At 37.9% G+C, this 21,328-nt stretch overlaps 1 protein-coding gene across 6 annotated transcripts in view; it reads right to left on the bottom strand.

Annotated features, from left to right (window-relative positions):
* EPS8 (EGFR pathway substrate 8, signaling adaptor) overlaps positions 1 to 21,328 on the bottom strand; it is a 148,919-nt gene that overhangs the window by 77,801 nt on the left and 49,790 nt on the right. For 2 of the 6 annotated variants that reach the window (XM_081130071.1, XM_081130074.1), the window contains exons 1-2: positions 16,305 to 16,399; positions 12,586 to 12,672 (exon numbers count right to left, since the gene is read on the bottom strand). The gene's annotated coding sequence lies outside the window, so the exon portion shown is untranslated. Of the gene's footprint in view, positions 1 to 12,585; positions 12,673 to 16,304; positions 16,400 to 21,328 lie in introns of those variants that run through there. The other 4 variants (XM_081130070.1, XM_081130073.1, XM_081130072.1 and 1 more) reach the window with 3 other exon arrangements.

Below are 21,328 nucleotides of genomic sequence, written 5' to 3'. Positions count from 1 at the left end.
GCACAAAAGCAGTGCTCGGTTGGAAATATGTCTATGCAAAAACTGAACACAAACGTTGTTTTTGTTACCCTATTTCAGGTAATGGTCTGAATTTAAATAAAATAAAATGAAAGAGAGTAAAAAAGAATTTCAAAAAAATAGAGCAGTAAAATCTATAAAATGCTAACTTTAGACACTTCAAGTTTAAGAACCTGGATTTGATGAGAAGTAGTAAAGTGAGAGAAAAACAACCCAACTACTATTCCACTTGGGCAGCAATGGGATGTTTTTTATAGTAACATGTCCACTTTTGGGCCAGTGTCAATTTATAAACCAAAAAAGAAAATTGTTTTTTTGCCAAAAATTATATTCCCGGACTTGAGCACCTGGAATTGGAACAGGGCAAACACTACTCTCTACAGTGAATTAATAAGTGAAGAAAAGGTGTGTGGATCAACCAGGGGATGAGAGAATCACCCAAAACCTTCATGTTCCTGGACCACATTGTATGGGTTTCTGTTGGGGGAGCTAAGGTGGATTTGTTTGGGTAAGTAGGATATCTGAGGTCAGAAAGAAGAGGAAATTTGAGGAGGGAATTATCAGGGGCTAGTAAGGCCACATTTGCATTTCTTTCTTCCCATTCCCACATTCCCATCTGTTAGCACCCGGATAATGCCTATAAACTGAGGTAGGGAAAACTAGGGGGTGAAGCATGATCTAATTTAATAAAAACGTGTTGCTCATAAGAACAAGAAGTTTATTTTAATGTTTGTAAATAGCTCCCTAAATTAATTATAGCTCTTCATTAAATAAAGAGATTTAGCTAGCATAACCGCTGTCCCCATTTTAAACCAACAGATTTTATAAAGTCAATGCACTAAGAGAACTAACCTAGTACCTCAATTGCTAACAGTGGTGACAGGAGGAACAGAAGAGCAGCAGCAAGCAGTAGCAGCTAACATTGCGATAACACCATGTGCCGGGAACTATTCTAAGTGCTTTATGTGTATTTATCTTCTTTTAATTGTCACAACAACCTCGTGAGGTAGGATCCATTATTTCCTCCTTTACAGATGAGTTCAGCTAGGTGCAGAGTTTAAGAACATGCCCACTGTCGAAGAACTGATAACTAGTAGATACGAAATGAAATCCAACCACTTCGCCACTTTGCCACAGAGGAAAATAATGGTCAAAAAGTTATTTTTTACCCCAAATCACATGGTCACAAAGCATCTAAACAGAACTAAAAGGATCTCTTTCTCTTGCTATAGATTTATTATACGTGAGAGTGCACACATTTGTATAGGAAAGAAGAGTCTAGCTTTATTTATAAACAAGAAAGAAAAGACACTGGATTTTGGAGGTTTATGAAGTAAAGGCAGGTGATAACGAGGACTGTTAGAAACAGTATCCAGATAAAGACACAGGTAGTACCAGAATAAAGACAACGGACCCTAGAGTTTCAAAAGGATCACAAATCTCCTTTTGAAAGGAGGAGATTTCAAAGGGAGTGGAGGGGAGTGGCATCACCTGACTTTTGTTCAGCTAAGCCATGCCTATTTCAGAATATTTACCTATGGGAACATATCTCCAATTGTGTAATGGCAATGAAGAAAACTAGACCTGACTCATATCCAACTGTGAGCCCACGTTTTAAAAACATGGGGGCATATGGATTACTGTGAAAGAAATATATCAAAAAGTAAAAAAAAAACAAGACTATGAAGCTGTAGAGATTTTCCAGTTTCCCTATGAAAAAGAATGATACATAGTAGGCACTTTTCCTCCAACTTCTATGGGAAATATATTCTCTCGGGAACTTCAGCAAATCAACTTAAAAACATGTGCTGCTTTTTCTAACAAAATCTTGTTTAGTTTTACTGAGTTTGATGGGGAAAAGAGTTAACAGTTTTCCTCAAGCTGCTAAACTGTCAGCATAGCTTAAACTCAGCCACCTCTTTAAATAGTTAAAATATATTACATTTGGAGAGAAATATGGTTGTTTCTGATAATATATGTTTTCTTATATTTGGTCTTGCGTTTTACAGTAGTTTTTAAAGTCTATACATTTGTGTTATGTAAGCAGTAAAAATCTATCAATGAAGATACAGAATTTTAAATGATCTTTTGGTCTTCTGATGATCTAAACTGAAATCATTTCAGAAGTTTTGTAGATAAAATTTGAATCATTCTAACACTACTCCCTTCTAAAACTTAAATTTTTTATTATTCTTTTACCTAAATCCTATCAAAGTTCCCCAGTGCCCTCCAGATAACATCCAATTCCACTGCACAGTGCAGTACTCTTGTGATCTGGCCCTTTATACCTGTAACACTTCTTTCACCATCTCTGCCTTTTTGCTCCCTCCCCTGTTCCCTCCCAGACCCACCCACCCCCAACCCCTCCAAGCTCACTATGCATCAGCCATACTGAACTCTTTTTCAGACTCTTGCCTTCAAGGGACATCATCTATCTGGAATTTCCTTTCACCCCAAAACTTCTCTGCCACCTTCACCTGTTCAGCTCCTACTCAAACTTTAGATCTCTGTCTTGTGAGACCCTCTCTGATTTCTCTATGGTAGGATAGGTGCCTCTCTCACACATTCCCATAACACTTGAGTGTAACACTAAGGTGCACTTATCATACTGTAGTGACTTCCTACATTTTCTTGTTTGTACACAGGATTTTAAGTTTCTTGAGGGCAGGGGCTAAATAATTTTAATGAGTACCAAGTGCTAAGCATAGCTAATATGAAGTAAGTTCTCAATAAATAATTATTGGTCAATGAGGGAAAAGGGAGGGCATCTGTAATACTTTCAACAATAAAGATAAATTTAAAAATAAATAAAGGAATGAAGGGACCAAAAAAAAAGTATAACCTTAATTATTTTTACTTGACCAAATTAAGAGGTTTATTTCAAGTCTTCTTTTTAAGAAAAGACAGAGTGAGGCCCTGGCCAGGTAGCTCAGTTGGTTAGAGCATCGTCCTGATACATCAAGGTTGCAGGTTCGCTCCCTGGTCAGGGCACATACAAGAAACAACCAATGAATGCACAAATAAGTGGAACAACAAATCAATGTCTCTCTCTCTCTCCTTTTTTGTCTCCCTCTCTCTCTCAAATTAATAATTAAAAAAAGAATGAAACAATGCCCTAAAAGCAAGAAAAACTTAGTATAAAATATTTTAATTAGTTGAAGAGTTAAAAACAGAAAATATTTAGCATCACTAGCTTCTAACAAGAGCCACTGAGGGACAAGAGCAGGCAGTGTCAACTCTACTCCCCCCAAAGTCTCTCCAAGTCACCCTTATTCACACTGTAAAATAGGTATCTCCTTCCTCCTGCCTCCCATCTTGACTTCTCTTATCACCAGCATCTTCCACATTCTCCCCCAATGGAGTGGAAAATGAAATACTCATCTAATCCTATCTTCTCACCTCTCCAATTCTGTCCGACACTCTCTGATGGTGAGCAAGCAGTCTTACCAGAACCCAGCCACTTTCTGTGAGTGTTGAGAAAATATCATTCCTGGAACATCCTGGATGTCAACTTGATTTAGGTCTGTCATGAGTGTAGAAAGAACACTGAAGTCAATACTATTCCTTGCTTTGATAGGACTATTCCTAACTCTATACCTTGGACATATCATTTAAACTAGTGGGTCCCCATTAGCCCTGATTAGACTGGAACCTAGGGTATCTCCAAAAGTTCTTTGCAGCGCTGAAGTCTGGTGCATTAGCTCAGTGACATCAGTGACAAAGGCCAGCATATTAGCTCAGTGACCTGCTTCCTGTCATGTACATTTACCTACACAGACCACCTGACAGAACAGAGCACAGGAGAAAGGTATCCTATTTTGTCATTTGGGGGAAGGGAGAGTTACTTAAGTAACTTTGATGAGTGGAAGTTTCCCCCATAAACTCTAAGCCTGCCTACAAATAATGTGGTGACATGAGGACTTTTATACTTTTCTTTTTTACAGTTTAGCTGCTAAGAATCCCTGGAAATAGCACATGGCAGCACACAGTAGCTCACTCTAGCTAGGTAGCTGGGAAGAAAAGATGGGTTTTCCTGCTCTCCCAGGAACTGAAGATATTTCATTCCGGGATGCTAAAACAAAAATTTTTCCAGGAAACAAGTGTTTGAATTTTATGAGGAGACATGAGACTTGGTGTTTACAAGAAAGGAGCTTGATCTCCACTGGCCCTGTTGTCACTTCAGGGAAGGTCAGTTCCACCAAGAGCCACACGGCTGCTCCCCTGCTGTGAACGAAATAGACTGAAACAAGGTGGCATAGTCTTATAATGACTGTAGGTGCCAAGGCAAAAAATTAGACTCCAGCCAAAGTCGAACTCTTAAGATAAGAAAAAGAAAACTGACCAGCTATCAGTCTACTATGGTAAGTGGGCAAAGGATTCCCAGCATGGATCACCACTACGCATGGGTCACCACTACCCACAAATTATCCCCAAACATATCTACTGACTTTGAGAACCTTACAGAGGCTCAATGATAATCTACTCTTAGAAAAGAGATGGTCCTACTTGCTGCTCCCTAAGGGGAGGGGTGAGCAAACTTGCCCATAAGGCAATTTCCTAGCACCCAAAGACAACTTCCCTAACCTTAAAAAAAGAAATCAATAATACTTCTGCCAAGAAGGAAAATGCTTTGTGGATGTTTTTTTCAGAGCTACTGGAAACAAAACTTACTGAGTATATCCCAATGCTTTTACTGAGGCACCATGTCACAGTAAAAAGAACATACTATGAAGACAGGCAGCCCTGGATGTAAATCCTGACTACCACCTCCCTGTGACTTTAGATGAAGCATATCCTCTCTAAGCTTCTGTTTACTCATCTGTAAAAATGAGAAGATTGTTTGCTGGATTACATAAAAAAAACACACATAGACAACTAAGATCTATTATTGACATCTACATGTATCAGTTCCTTTATGACTGACACGCAGGCCTCTGCCCTTACCCTAAACAGCCTTGTACTAGGAATTTTAAACCTTCCATCTACCAATTCCTCACTTCCCACCCTGTTTTTAAAGTCTTCCCTGACCCACTCAATAATAACAACTTCTTCACCATCTGGCAATTATTTATCATGCTTAGTGTTTTTTAGTGCGGCTATGAAGAACCACTCTGATTTATTACTCTGTATCTCTGACACAACTCCAGGATTTGGCAAATTAACGCAGTGTTGTGCAAAATAATTCCTGTAATAAAGTTGTACTACAGTTTTATATGTGTGTGCTAAAGAAAGCTCATGGAATTTTAGTGACCAAAGTGGATATTATTACCAATATAAATTTCCTCTAAAATGACACAAATGACTACCTGACACAAATGACTCTTATCTGAAGCAAAACTAATGTGAAATAGAAATTAATTCAGAAGTAGAGAATTGAATTGAATTTTTTAAAATTTACTTCACAGAATTTCTACAGTTACAATTAGATAAGACTCCCTCAGGGTTAACTGAATTGAAATGCCAATTTAAGTATTGCTGTTGGTGTGGTTAAGTATCAATAATGATGTTAACATCTGATCTGAAAAGCAGAACTTGGGTGAGTCCGCCTATTTATATCAAGGAGTTCAGAACTGACTCAGAGGAAAAAGTATTATCCTCTGACTCACGAGGACCATTTCCTGAAACACCCGGTGTTTTTCTTGGAAGGAAGTCTAACAAGTGCCATTTCTTTCAAACACTGATTAGACAAAATTGAAGTCTAACAAAAAAATGGACAAAAGACATATATTCCCCTAAGCCTACCAGGTTTCAAAGTGGAGACCATCTCATAAACATATATTATCTAGTCATGAAAGGGAAAACTTTAAATACGGTCAAAAATAGATAATCCAAGGTACGTTATAACACATAAACCAGTGACGATTTACACATATCCCTCTTTATACCATAATCTCTTAATGATAAAGAAACAACTTTATGATTTTAATCTTCAAAATTAACTAATGTTTTTGGCTTCAAAACAGTCACTTTTTTTTCCAAGGTAATTCTTTTTTCCTCTCTGAATCAACTGTGTGGCCAATATTTAATAATAATTTACAAAAACAGTAATTAACACTTAATCATTGCTTATATGGGCCAAACATTCTTTTTTTTTCCATCACCAAACATTCTTATACATTCTTGGCATGCATTAATTAATTCAAATGGCAATCACAGTTCCTCTAAGAGGCAGATTCTATTATTATCTCTACTTTACAGATGAGGAAACTGAGGCAATATCACACATAGTAAAGCTTCAAACCCAAGCAGACCAATGAAAGAGCCCAAACAAACTCTCAGTTTCCACAGTATGTCTGTTTGTGATCCCCACCCCTGCATTGGAATGCTTGCTAAAACTTAAACATAATTAATCACAGAGACATGTACATGTATAATTACACATATGTACATATGCATAAACATTTCATTTACAAAATCTGTGCCAAAATTTATGTATGTCCTTCTCATACATTAGTTTATTGATTCTAATGTGACTATTATATCAATAGGATTTGGGTACAAATAATACCAAACTTTTAATCAAAAAGAACAATTACTTAGATAAGCTTTGAAACATTCCACTGTCCAGGTACATTAATGTCTGTATCACTTGTTTTTTAGTTCTAAAACATTGAAAACATCTCACAGAACTATAAAACACCGAAATGATTGTGCCCTGGACACAGGCGTTGGGGGAGAAACGTAACACATAACATTTCCTTCTTCAAAATAACAAGCAATTATACTGAATCTTGCTGTTTGTTTCCTCTTGAGTAATCTAGACTGGAGGGATTTCAAACATCTGACTCTCGCAGTGTTTTGCTTTCAGTAGAAAGACCATCCTTTCTTGTCAAGTCAGTTAATAAGTGTTAACTCATATCTATAACCTATTCACAGAAACTAGCTTAAATATTAAATGACTGCACATTTCTAGCTCTAAATATTTGAAAAGAAATTCCAAGATAGCTAATGATACAGACTATTGCACTCTGAAATAGGTCACATCACTCTCACCTTCCTAGTATTAATGAGCAGTACAAGAAAAGGGCAAATTTACCAGGGAGGGTGAAACCCTTAGAGCAGCAGCCTAAGGGAATGCAATATTCCCAGCGGTAGCACTACTCTGGAGGTGCTGAAGATTCAGAGGTGCTCCTGGAAGCCTGCCTGCCTGCCCGTCCAGTGTGATATTAGGGCCAAGAGAGAGTCATCCTGCTTCCTGAAAGTATATCATTTACCCAAACAGCATAGCGAATGAAATTCTACCACTGGAAATTCATTCATTCTTTACAATTAAGCATTTTCATCCCTAGAAACCACTTTTAAACTACAATCACTTCTAGGAATAGTAATATATTATGCCATTAACATTTAAGTATGAATTATCAGATACTTTCTCCTAGGATAGGTGGAATCTAGGGTAATGTGAGAATAGCTGTTAAGTCAGTGCGGCAAGAAATATAAGAAATCTGCACAGAAATGGTGCAGTAACAAGCAAATGAAGAAAAAAATTAGCCTATTTGGTACTTTTACCCATGATAAGAAATACCCAGTTATTAATAATGGTACATTCTGCTTTCTAGCTCTGTTAATCTGATTACTCTACGTAGGCATGCAGTGTTACCTTTATAATCCTTTGTGTGTGTATACATACATATATACATATACACATGTGTCTATATACTTTTTAATATAAACTAAACTAAATTATCATATGCTTCATTTTAACAGAGATCAAGACAGACAATTCCTAATTTACAAAAGCAGTAAAATAAACTGTTTTTGAGGGGGGGAAGCACTGGTCCAGTATTTACCAATTCTCTATTTGGGGTCCAGCTCTAATATTATCTGAAAGTGCTTCTTAAAAACTCCATTTCTCACTGATCCTTAATTTTCTCTTTAGTGAAACAGAGTAAGGCCCTATGTTCCACCCTCACACACCAATCTCACAGTATACTGAGGGCATAAAATAAGACAATGTATACAGAAAATTACTTTAAAAATGTAAAATGATTTGGAGTAGATATGTTCCTTTAAAAGAAGATCATATGAAAGAACTTATGAAATGGCTCAAAGAATTTTTTTAAGTTCCTGTGCATTTTTCACTTCTTAATTGAGCTATTGAACAATCTAATACACATACAAGCTTTCAGAAAAACATGCACTAAACAAAATAAAATGCATTAGTATTCTTAAGAGGGCGTGTGGGTGCATACTATATATATATATATATATATATATATATATATATACATACACACACACACACATTCAATAAGATGGCTTCTAAGGTGAAACTTTTAAAGTCATAAGAGAAGACTTAGATGTTGCTTTTATATTAATTAATCCATTATTAAGTTCCATAGCAAATGTCAATAGGAACTACAACAAAATGTAAACAAAAGTTGTTAAGACTTTAAAAGATTTAAAAGGCATAAGAAACATGTCTGTAATATTCATGTAAAAAGTTATCATTAACTTGATGTCTTATGAAAAATCAATTGTTAACTGCAATAGTTAAAATATCCCCCATTCCTGGTAATGAGCCAAGTGACATTGATAATACCTAACTCAGCAATTTTAACCTAAAAAAGAAACTATTAAAAAAAAATAACTAAGAGTTTTCCACATGCCTCTCGCAACACACCCTCAGAAAACCTTATAGTATCTGCTGCAAGAAGGGAGTCTCTTTCTTTTTCCCTCACTGATGAAAACAAAACAGTTCTTAACAAGCACTTAGCCTCATATACCAGCCAATACTGTATCATCCTTTCTGTAAGGAAATATAGATTTATGACGTCCAGTAAGAAAGTCCTCAAACTTCATGTTAAACCCCCAACAATCTGATAGCATTAAACTACAGGTCACTGAAGTTTAAGCTTCAGTAAAGTAATGCAAGTGTCATCATTAAAGTCTTGTATAATCAGCTATACATGTGTTGTTTTTACTACTTATCGGCTATCGCTGTTTTATAACTCAAAGATTAACATTCAAGGATAACCCTGAAAGGTTTTCTTTCCTTCTGTCTCCAATTTCCATTTGCCTTCCTACCTAAAGTTATCTTCTCTCTTTCCTTAATTGTTGTAAACCTCTATTTCACCTCCAATTTATGGTAAATGCCTTGCAAAACAGTCCTTCCATGTCTACTACAACTTTATTTCACACACTTGGCAAATGTGCAACCCTCTCCCCATTCTCTACTTTATAAATTCCTCAATGCACCCAAACTTATGGGTGAAATTACCTTAATTTAGAAGTTCCCATTTGAATACAAAGAAATAAGCCCCACAAATAGGAAATATTTGAGTATTTAACTTCTTAATTAATCCTTTAAACCTGATTATCATGTGTTTTTTGGTCAGCTGGTGATCACCCAGAGAACCTGAGATCACGTGTTTTAGTGCCGAACACCCTCACCCCAGCTGGTTATTTTTAGAAAAGTGGCTGTTATTCATTCTTTGTCAAATTTATTCCTGACGTTTTAATAATGCAAATTCACTTTTCCTTCTCAGAATGTAAAGGGTCTACATTCCTTTCTCCTGACTTTTCTGTGCAGACTGTCTGCAGGGGAAGCTCCGTCCAATACCTTGACAGCAGTTAAGGTTTGGGAAAGCTGGGCTGCAAGTGGCTTAGGGTAACGAGGGATTAAGGCCAATCTGAGTAGCTTAACGTAATAAGTAGTCTTCAAAAAGGAGGAAAGTAGCCTTCATCCAGGCAATCCCTATACTCATACCATGAACTATGCAGCAAAATGTCCATTCATTCTTTATGAATTCAGTAAATCTCGCTCAGAGCTTACCATGTGCCAGCAGGTACTACATGTATGAAGCCGTATAGACAATGATGAACAAAACAGACGCAATTCCTGTCCTCAGAGTTGTTAGGAGACTCAATGGTCTTTTTTGATATTCCCTTGACTATGCCAAGCTCTTTCCATCCTCCAGGTCTATCACACTCTGTCTGGAATAATCATCCTCTTTGTCTTTGTCGCCTAACTCCTGTATGTCAGCTTCAATGGCCCCTCTGGAGAAGTCTTGCCCTGGCCACCAACCTATATTAGATTCCTCATCACATGTTGTCATAGCACCCTGAAATCTCCATAAAACTTTACAATTAAACATATGGGCCAATATTTGTTTAATATCTGCTTTTCAAACTCCCCCACTGCCTAGTACACTTTCTTTTGACGCAGACACACTTTTCTCTTTTGCACCTTATATTGAAAACATTTTAAGTCTCATATTTCTTTTAGGTGACTGTTATTTTAAGTTTTTAATATGAGACTTGAATGTTTCTTTACACTTTCTTTATAACTCTAAATACAGTGTATTCAAAATCTCCATTCATAAGAAAATGTTATAATAAAATTACACAGTTCTCCAATCAATTCTATTTTTTAGTGTAAAATTTAACTGTTTTGTTTATATTTTAGGCACTAGCTAAAGTTATCACAAATGTCCACATCTGATATCTACTTAGATATTTTCAAGCCAGAATTTGGAATAACCATACTCAATTTTTACAAACAAATTTTCTCCACCATTTTCTTTTCTGGGAGACTCAGGCAAACATGAATCTCAGTACTTATTAAATGTGAAACCTTGGGCTTACTTAGCTTCTGTGAGCCTTGTTTCCTCCTTTGTAAGGTAGTTATACTCTCTTAAGGTTCTAAAGTAAACAAAGCCCCTAGAAAAATATCATAATACATTAATATCAGTTCCTTCCTACAAGTTAGCGGGGGAAAGTACATGTTTGAAAATGTAGCCCTCTATTTAATATAATACACATTTCCATTATCTAATCTGATTTCCTAGAAAAGGTGGAGTATAATTTTTTTTACTTCATGGGCTATACTTCAGGTAAGTTGACAAACTTTCTGTAAAGGGTCAATCAGTGCGGGGGTTTGTGGGCCACATATGGTCTCTGTTGTTATTCCTTGTTCTCTTTTTTTTTTTTTAATAACCTACTGAAAATGTAAAACCCATTCTTGGATCATAGAAAGAGAATAGCCCACTAGCCACAGTTTGCTGACCCCTCTGCTTTAAGTTCATAAACACTCATAATTTCACCATTAGTTATCCTATTACCTGTATAATATTTGGCTCATAATCAACATTCAACTGAAGGACTACTCTCTCTACTATTTATCAAACGTCTGGCTTAACAAACACTGATTAAACACTTGTTTGTATGTGAAGTAACTGACTACCTAAAGAAATAGCAATAAGTAGTATTAAAAAAGTACAAATAAAGACTTTCGAAGGCTTCCTCTAGTGTCTTTCCTCCCTTTTTCCTTTTTTCTTTCTTTCTGAGCCTACTACAAATAAGGATTTACAGCATAATCAATTTATTATGCTCATGGCCTCAAATTTCTCTTGCCACATTCCTGTATGGAAACTGGTGCTAGTTTGAGTTTCTTTATGAGAATCTGATTGGGCTTCATGTACCATGGAGTCAGAGGTCCCCTACTGCTCATTCTCCATTCAGCTCCCTCCTTTCAATTAGGACAAATTCTTGTAAATTCACCTTTACAAGACTTCCAACACAATAATTTCTTCTCTTCTTCCTTAGTTCAGCTCATCTTCTTATTGCTAACTGCCCAATTTTTCTCCCTTTTTATGTATAATCCCATTGGAACAAAACTCTGAATTAGGTATCTGTTATTAGTTTCTGTTAATGCTCTGCCTCTGACCATCTGTGTATTTCTTAGTCTGAGTACCTTTCTTTCTTCATCTATCATAGGGGTTAAAATAGTCTGTGATGCCAACCAGACACAGTTAAGTACAGAGGAAATTACACATGTGGAAGTTATTTATTTACAATTTCCAAAGTACTCTAAGAGACCACTAAGGTCTATGGCTAAGAAGTTACACTTGACTTAAGAGCTGGCTCTGCCCCTTATATCTATGAGTTATCAACCTTGGGCAAGTTCCCCCTGCACTCCATTCACTCCTCATCTGTAAAATAAAGACAGTAATAACATCTGTTTTATAGTGTTTGTAAAAATTACATGGCATAATCCATGTCGAGAACTTATCATAGTACCTAGTACATAGCAAAGATTCCAAAAAAGTTAAACATAATAATTATTATTTAAGGATAAGATATATTTTTACTCCAGGGGGCCACAGGCCTTTTAGGTTAACTTCTCTGTCTCTACTTGTATTTGAGCCTATCTATATATTTTGACTGGTAAATGTATATCCCCCCCTTTTTTTTTATGACACTGGTTAAACTAGTTCTTTGATATTTTGCTCTGTGATACTGGGTTCCTCCTTACAGGGATTATTTAGTGTCTTTCAGCAATAAAAGAGAGGGGAGAGGGAGGGTTGAAATGAAGAAAGACAGAACTATCAGTTCATACTTTTATGTTATCAATTAGTATAGTCAGTTCGGTTATAATGTAACATATTCATTCCTAAAAATCATGATGCTATGCAAAATCACATCATTAAAACCACAGGGCTTATAGGGAAAACGGTGTAAGTAACATAAAATAAGAAAAGAACCTTATAAAGGCCACATACATAATCATTTTATGTATGTTAAATGGTTAGAAAAATAAATGAAAACTACAATATGGTACCTTACCTTGAAAAAGATGTGAACTTTGCTTGTGGAATTAGCTGTCCAGAAGGTTGTGGCTGATGAGTTGTGAAACAGTGGAAGAAGAATTATCTGAAATTGAAGGGAAAGCGATAAATTGAGATATGGATGGCTGTGGCTTATAATATGTAGCGAAGCTGCGGTGGCTGGAACATGTCTGAGGTGTGTGCACGTGCACTATGTGTATTCCTATGGGGCTTGCTTCAGCTGGGTGAAGTTTTCTGTGTTCACCTACTATTGCTCAGATACAATGGCACATAACAGATGTAAGATTTATATTATACTCAAATTGTTCCCTAATATCAGTAATGTAAGAATGAACACTCATTTTCAAAATAAGCATGATATCAGAACTGACGGTCCTTATTCCCAAACTACAACCTTTTGAAAAATGTTCTGACTCAGAAGGCTTACAAAGCCTGTGTTACTCTTCAATTTCCTATTCATCCTGAAGCTTTTACCTAGAAAAAGTCATTCTTTCCTTGTCCGTCTTAAGCCACTAAACATAATCTAAAAGATTTCTTAACTGCACTTTATTTCATCAACTTTCACCGTGGGGAACAGCTCTGGTTCAGAGGGCCATGCCATGCTTGTTTAGATCTCCAGTTGACTCTCTGTCCCTAAATGTCCATTCCAACGGAGCAGTGAAACGGGTGGTGGTCAGTAACTCACTATCATGTCAGTCATTCCATTTATTCAGTCACCCAATATTTAAAATGAGCATCTACTGAATACAAGGCAACATGGGAGATCCAAGATGAAACCACGTCCACCCATCATAATAAGAGATAGAGACTTAACTCAGTGGATTATTTAAAGTCAGTCAGTGTTACAGGAGGTGTAAAATATTATAACACATAAAAATAACACTAACACAAGATAGAACAGGAAGTACCTTAAGAAAACACAGAGCATACATAATAGGTTACTTTCAATGTTGGAAAAGAGGACCAGAAGAAATTTAATGAGTGTGATTGGTAGACCTTAAGGATGGGGTAAATTTGGGGTATTTAGAGACCCTAACTGTGGTATTGAGTAAAGAGAAAGAGAAAATGGGAGGTGTAAAGCATAAAGATGAAGAAGCTGAGGCCATAAATTAAGCTACAGGGCTATAAATGATAAGTTACATACCAGACTGAGTTTTATATGATGGGAAATGGGAAAGCCACTGACAATTTTTATCCAGAAGAGTGCAACATCAGTTATGAACGGGCAGAAAGAAGGGAGACCAACTGCTTTCACAAATCCAGGCTTTGAATAAACTGAGAGACTACAATCAAGTCTTTGGAAGGAGAGGCAAGAGCAGCAGGAGGGCTTTTCCCAACTACAATCCCAGGCTTTGTGTCCAAGATTGATATTCATGGGCTCTACTTAAATGGTACTAACTGTGTCATTTGGTCTGGTAAACTGTATAAAATAGTGAAGTAAAGAAAAATTACCTGCAAATGAGGGCAAAGTATTTTTTTAGAAACAATGAAGAAAAACAGAGAATGCAATGCAACCTAATAGGAATAATGTCAGATATTTAAATATGATTGTTAGGGTGATATAATGAGTAAAGTTAAATAATATGGTTCTGAATTACATATCTCACACAATGCATTTTTAATACTCATGACACTGTATACCAATGTTCTGAAAAGGAAAGCCTTCTTGGACAAGTGTTCATGTGAGATCTACAGCAAGCTTAAGAAACACACATAATTCAGCTCAGATTTTACATTACCAAGTACAGAGAAATATTTCACCAATTGCTTTAAATTTTTTAAAAATATGTTGAAAATTAAAACTATCACAAGTTTCTTCTAATCAAATTCCCAAATCTAGTTAATATATTCTATACACAAGATTCTCTATACAAACGCCACAACTATTAATTAAAATAAAAAGTATAATTTTTTCATATAGTTGAAAAGTCCATTTTTAAGTGCTTACATATCAAATTAAACAATTAAAAACACATCCATAGACATAACTCTAAAATAAAAAATTTTAAAGAATACTTGTTAATTAAGTTAGAACTATCCTATAAGGCAAATATTCGAAGACTATATAATGTATCATCTGCACAAAATTTTTATACGGTTCAACTAAATTATTATTTGAAAGTCTAAAATATAATGAGTTGACTTTTGTCCCCTTACAACTCCAAGGAACTTCCCCTAAGTAAACTTCATACCTACGTGATGAATTAATGACACAATTTCACTGAAAAATAAACTAAAAAGGAGACTTCTCTACATAATTTATTTCAGAATTCTTCACATAGAATATAAGTCTAAACATCTTATCCTCTCCAGAGTCATTTCCTCTTATTTGCAACTTACTTAAACTGAAGAAACTGTTTCCAAGTCTAGCTGCTGAAAAACAGAAACCTTTTACAGTAGATACAGGGATAGCCTCCTTCAGGTGAGAACTGGGTGGGCAAAGAACAAGATATTTGATATAATGTTCCCAGAACATATATAAAATTTATACTCAACATAATACTAACATCTGCCTTAAATTTTGGCCTGTAAAGCTGACCAAAGCTTTGCAGGAAAGGTAAAACTAAATCAGGCCATAAACATCTCAAGCCACTTCACCTACTGACACTACCAAAAAGCTGCATTCGATGCCAGTACAGGAAGTAAAAATTTGTGTAAATTGATAATTCTCCTTATGGTGTAGAAAGTCTTAATAAGAAACAGACACACTGTAGGAAAAATCAACATTTTCAAGAATGTATTTCAAAAAGGATCAATACAGCCATAACCATGGCACTTGAACTCAAGAATGCATCACACTTCCCAGCACCAAAACTGGGATATAACCAGTTATTTACCTTTGTTCTCTAGCATATTGTGATACAATATTATTAGCTCTTGTTTACCTTTAAATACGAAAACTTATCCTTGCACCCAATTCCTAGTAACAGAACAATAACAAAAGGGCTCTTTCTGAATTAAATTAATAAATAAATTGATAAGAGCTACAAAAGTAGATCTCTGCATATCAAGAATTACATATATTTGTCACTGAGGTCAAATTTTATATTTAAAACATCAGAATTATAAAATTGGCTTTTTTGAAAGCGTTGTTCTTTAAAAACTTCCATTAATTGACTATTTAAACATTTGCAAGTTCCATTAATATGAATGGTTTTTTTAAAAAACTTTAAATACACATATTCACTACATTTTAGGCCCAAGAAAATGTTTACACAGAAATTTGGCAGTGTTAAGTCTGTGGACTCCAAGCCAGTAACAACCTAAGAAGGCTGAACTAGGTTAATAAGCAAATTTTCATAGTACAACTAACACTGTATAAACAATCCAAAGCAGTTAATATTTATAGGATAATCACAGTATTTTGCATATCCTATTAATTTAAAAATAATTTTGAGAAAGCAAGATATGTCTGTACTTTCCCGACTGTTAATAGTCAACAGATTTCTTCTTAGCTATTTTTGGGGGTAAAATTATTCTCTTAATTTTTAAATCCTTTAAATCCCCATCTCCATAAGCAAGAAGCCAGGAGGTAGGACTCTGGAACCTCAGGTACCAATTTTACCAAATTCAGAATCCACATGGAATACCAAATGGGACTTTAAAAGATTGTTGAAGATCTTACCAGGACTAAAAGGTCCACAAATATCCTCTATAATAATTATGCCTTTGAGAGCCCTCCTTAGCAAAGAAAATATTCTACAAACTCAAACTTACCTACCCACACAGTCCAGGCGAAACTCCGCTAAGCAGTCCTCCAGGCCAATACTGAGAGGACGTTTCTCTCCCTTCACTCTCTCTGCCAAATGACCTTTGGCGTATCAACCGAGAGGGTGGGGCTGGCCGCTTGTTTCAGCAGCTTACCATAACGAACAAAGTTTCTTCTTTGGTTTCTCCAGGGAGTTAACTAAGACTTCCTCTTCTTGTTAAGTAAGTAAACACAGCCACTACTACATTTCCAACTCTTCCCTACAGTGGTAAATTAAAGCTTTAAATGGTGCAAATAATGACGGCTAAGGCTGACTGGGAACTTACTATGTGCTCTAAACTAATACTATACAGACAGACACCATTATTCCTCCGATTTTAAAAAGCTAGAATCTGAGGAACAGACGTTAATAAGTAACTTGTGGGAATTTCAGATATGGCAATATGGTGAACTAAGCTAAGGGAGCGGGCTTTCCACTATAAACAGAAAAGATGAAAAGGGGTGTAACAAAATTTAAAAATTAAATACTTAGTTTTACTTGCTATAAAGACAATCCCCTGGTCCCAGTCCAAAGCGAGAACCAATGGACAAAGTGGTAAGCACAAAAGCAAATACTACCAACTGTGGCTGCCAGGAAAGATCACTGGAGTCTCTTCAGTGCTTACTGCTCACTGAAATTGATAAGGAGATGCCCCCTCAAGAAGAGGTCAGAATAAAGTGCTCTCTCAAGAGAGCTAGATTTCTGGCCCTGCTTTTCTTCCATGCAGGATACACCCTGCACAACTGTTATGTAGCACCCTTGATGCCCAAGCAGGGAAAGAAGAGGTCTTGGGGGCACAAGGGATAAAGCTGGTACCGAGGTCCTTCCATAAAACCAGAGCTGTCTCCAAAGGGCTGCAGTCCCAGTTAAAAAATGATGGTGCGGGACAGGACAAATCCACCATCGTCTTAGAGAGAGACTTCAAGGGAGCTTATCTCTTTGAGAGTCTGGATGAGAGGGTCGGGGAAATTCTACATCCAGAAATTATAACCCTATGCCTGTGTCACAACACTTTTGAGGTATGAATCTTATTTGTACGAGAATCTCCAAGCTAAGAAATTAAAGAAATTTGGTCCTGGTCTAGTGATATCCTTGGACTATCTGGAATAAACAAACAGAAAACCATTACAAAGTAACACTCCATAAACAAGGCTACATGGGATTTCTACAAGCTGGAAAAATTAAACCAAACCAAAATAAAAACAAAACAACAATCTCCTTGAAGATGAATTTATAACTTAGAAATTACAAAACATGTGATGAAATGATTTACTGTGATTGAGCATTTACAGATACACCAAATTTAGCACTCAACTATTTTTTAATATGAAGATGCAAAAAAAAGCATAATTATTTAAGAAATGGAAGAAGGAAAAAAGCCTATAGTGAATAGAAAACTGAAAAAATAGGTAGATTTCACAAAAACCAAACAGAATTTATATAATTAAAGTTAGGCAAATTGCTCTGCAAAGACTACCCAGAGTGTTCATCAGGTTTCTGTAACTTAAAAAAAGAACAGCATCACTGTAGATGACAGACACTTAAAAATTTTTTAGAAAAGCAGTAATCAACACCAGAACTCAATTATCTGTCAGAACCTACTCCACACCAACTTTTCTCTACCATCGCACAAGCTCCTGACTAGTATGTCCTGCAACTCCTCATACCTGGAAATTCTGACCCACCCTCAGGCCATTCTGAACCATCTCCAGCACCCTTGCAAAAAAGATGGAGTGGAAACGGTGATGTACCACCAAGATCCCCTTTTCAGGACTGAAGGACTTATTCCCCACTTGCTACAGAGCTGCTAGCAGACAGCCCTCAGCTATCAGCTCTCTTGAGAATGGCCTTGGCTGAAGAGTCTGCTCACACAATCTCATGTTCCCTTCCCAAGGCAGCCCACATCCAAATATGGGTTTGATACCATTGTAATTAACCTAGTTATTAATAACAGAAAAGGAACAAAGGCCAGATATTTATAGGCATGTTATTTGGGCAGCTTCACCAGGAAGCTAAAGCTTTACACCCCCCAGGGAGCAACTGGCCTATTCTCCCTCTCCCCTCCACAGATCATTGGGGAAGGGATTGGACAGGGAGAACAGACCATGCCCAGTAAAGTTGGGGTGAGGTCAAGAAGGCGCTTCCCAGGTCAGTCACACCTGGGAACAGGTCATTGGTGGGAATAGGAGTGGCCACTGCAAGGGTGAGAAATTTTGGGATACTTAATTCCCTGGACCCTTGGAGCTGCAGCTGCTTGGGGCACGCTTCCCTGCATTCACCCATGTGGCCATGGCCATGTGGACCATGCACAATGGACTAATGGGCTTTAACTAGCCTGATGCTGAACTGGACCCAAATGCAACATGGAAAGGGAACTGTGGACACTGGCTTTGCTTTTAGCTTTACTGAAACCCCAGCTACACTTCTTCTATGACTGGACTAAGAGAAATGGGACTTTGGAAACCCAGGGATGTAATTCCATGCAAATGAAAATCACTCATCCTCCCGTACGAGTCTCAGAAAATTCCTTTTCTTGAGATATTGTAAGGCTCCCACCCCCGGCACCCCAATTTCTCCAATAACAGGTTGACATGGGGAATATAAAGACTTGGACCATCTCCCCAACTAGAGACAGTGGTGAAAAGCCATTCCAGCTTCAGAGCTCCCCACGGAATCAGATTGCCACCGAGGCTGCGTGGCAGCCTAACTTCCCCTCTGCCCATACTGGCTTCCTCCTTCCCTCCTTCCCTCCTTCCCTCCTTCCTCCTTCCCTCCTTCCTCCTTCCCTCCTCCCTCCTTCCCTCCTCCCTCCTCCCTCCTTCCCTCCTCCCTCCTCCCTCCTTCCCTCCTCCCTCCTTCCCTCCTTCCCTCCTTCCCTCCTTCCCTCCTCCCTCCTTCCCTCCTTCCCTCCTTCCCTCCTCCCTCCTTCCCTCCTCCCTCCTTCCTTCCTTCCTCCTTCCCTCCTTCCCTCCTTCCCTCCTTCCCTCCTTCCTCCTTCCTCCTTCCCTCCTCCCTCCTTCCCTCCTTCCCTCCTCCCTCCTTCCCTCCTTCCCTCCTTCCCTCCTCCCTCCTTCCCTCCTCCCTCCTTCCTTCCTTCCTCCTTCCCTCCTTCCCTCCTTCCCTCCTCCCTCCTTCCCTCCTTCCCTCCTCCCTCCTTCCCTCCTTCCCTCCTTCCCTCCTTCCCTCCTCCCTCCTTCCCTCCTTCCCTCCTTCCCTCCTCCCTCCTTCCCTCCTCCCTCCTTCCTTCCTTCCTCCTTCCCTCCTTCCCCCTTCCCTCCTCCCTCCTTCCTCCTTCCCTCCTTCTCTCCTTCCCTCCTTCCCTCCTTCCCTCCTTCCCTCCTTCCTCCTTCCCTCCTTCCCTCCTTCCCTCCTTCCCTCCTCCCTCCTTCCCTCCTTCCCTCCTTCCCTCCTCCCTCCTTCCCTCCTCCCTCCTTCCCTCCTTCCCTCCTCCCTCCTTCCCTCCTTCCCTCCTCCCTCCTTCCCTCCTTCCCTCCTTCCCTCCTTCCTCCTTCCCTCCTTCCTCCTTCCTCCTTCCCTCCTTCCCTCCTTCCCTCCTTCCCTCCTTCCTCCTTCCCTCCTTCCCTCCTTCCCTCCTTCCCTCCTTCCCTCCTTCCCTCCTTCCCTCCTTCCACAGGGGCTGATCCCAAGAGAACTTTCCAATACACTTCCTGTACACTAATGTCCATCTCAGAGTCTGTATCCTGGGGAACCCAGACTGCCTGACAGAAGAGCCTCAGGAAAAATGGGGCAGGGTGTGGGGCAGCATTATCAAGGGAGTGAAAAGAGAAAAATAATAAACTTTTGGAGTCAGTGGGGAGAACAGCAGAAAGTACTAATATAATCTCTTTCATGCGAAGATCAGTAGAAGGAAAAGCCTTTTCCAAAACAAAAAATATAATCACAAAATTCCAACCCAACATTTCAATGTATCAATGAACTGAAAGGGATATTAAAGGGCATCCCAACTCCAACCCCTGTCATCTTGAAGATAATATCTCTTAGGTCCATGAGGTCTGCTAAATGCCAAAAATGTTACTGTTTGAAAATAGGCCTATTTATTCTTCTAACACAGTCATGTTCTTAATAAGTTAGCAAGTATATTTAATACCCTGCTGTTAAAGTAACAGAATTCTGATATACCTTTTGGCTCTGAATCACTGGTAAGGATGTTAATGATAGTTTCATAAAAGGCTAATCTGGTACACGCTGGTATGTGATTAATCATTATGCAGAATGCTTATAAAAAACTGCATGGACTAAAACCATAATCATTCATATGCACACTCAGACACCAATGACACAGGACAAATCTAAGCAAGGCTTGTGGGTATTTGATTCCCTTGCCCTTTTAACATAGGGCAGTTAACAGAAGTAGCCATAAGGACTATTATATGTTTGGAACATTATAGATTTCATTACCACACATTTTTCCATTAATTACTGAAGGAAGTTGGAAACTGCACACATGCACACACATCTCTATTAGTAACCTTGCCCTACATTCCACACTTTGTAACCACAAATACGCTGGCAGATAGGACAGGCTGTAGCTAAACCTATCAACTAAGACCATTGTATCCAAAATGACAGGAAGTCATTCACATAAATTCTTAGGACAGCCGAGAATAATGTATCAGCAATGTCACAATCCATTCATCTTGGAAATATAGCAGAACTTTACTCTCAGTTCCTGTACACTTCAAACTCAGTTCCTCATTTGTGTATCATTCCTTCCTCTCCTAAGATTCACTATCTGCTTTCTCTTCTCTAAACCAACCCTTCTGTTTCTAACTTTAAAATCTTTTTTTTAAAATAGGAGTAAGAAATGAATGTGCTACTAACAAGACAGAATCCAAAGAGGTTTCTAGAAGAAACTCTAAACTACACGTTGCCAAATCTCAATTACATACAAGCTAAGCTAGCTAAATTTGTTTGGGTAGAATCACCAACCAAATGCTTTAACAACTTATCCGGAGAAGGAATCAGAGATGC

The sequence above is a fragment of the Miniopterus schreibersii genome (assembly GCF_964146895.1).
Source record: "Miniopterus schreibersii genome assembly, chromosome: 2".
NCBI classification, from domain to species: Eukaryota; Metazoa; Chordata; class Mammalia; order Chiroptera; family Miniopteridae; genus Miniopterus; species Miniopterus schreibersii.
The sequence above is the reverse complement of the archived record's forward strand: the minus strand, read 5'-3'. Positions and strand labels throughout refer to the sequence as shown.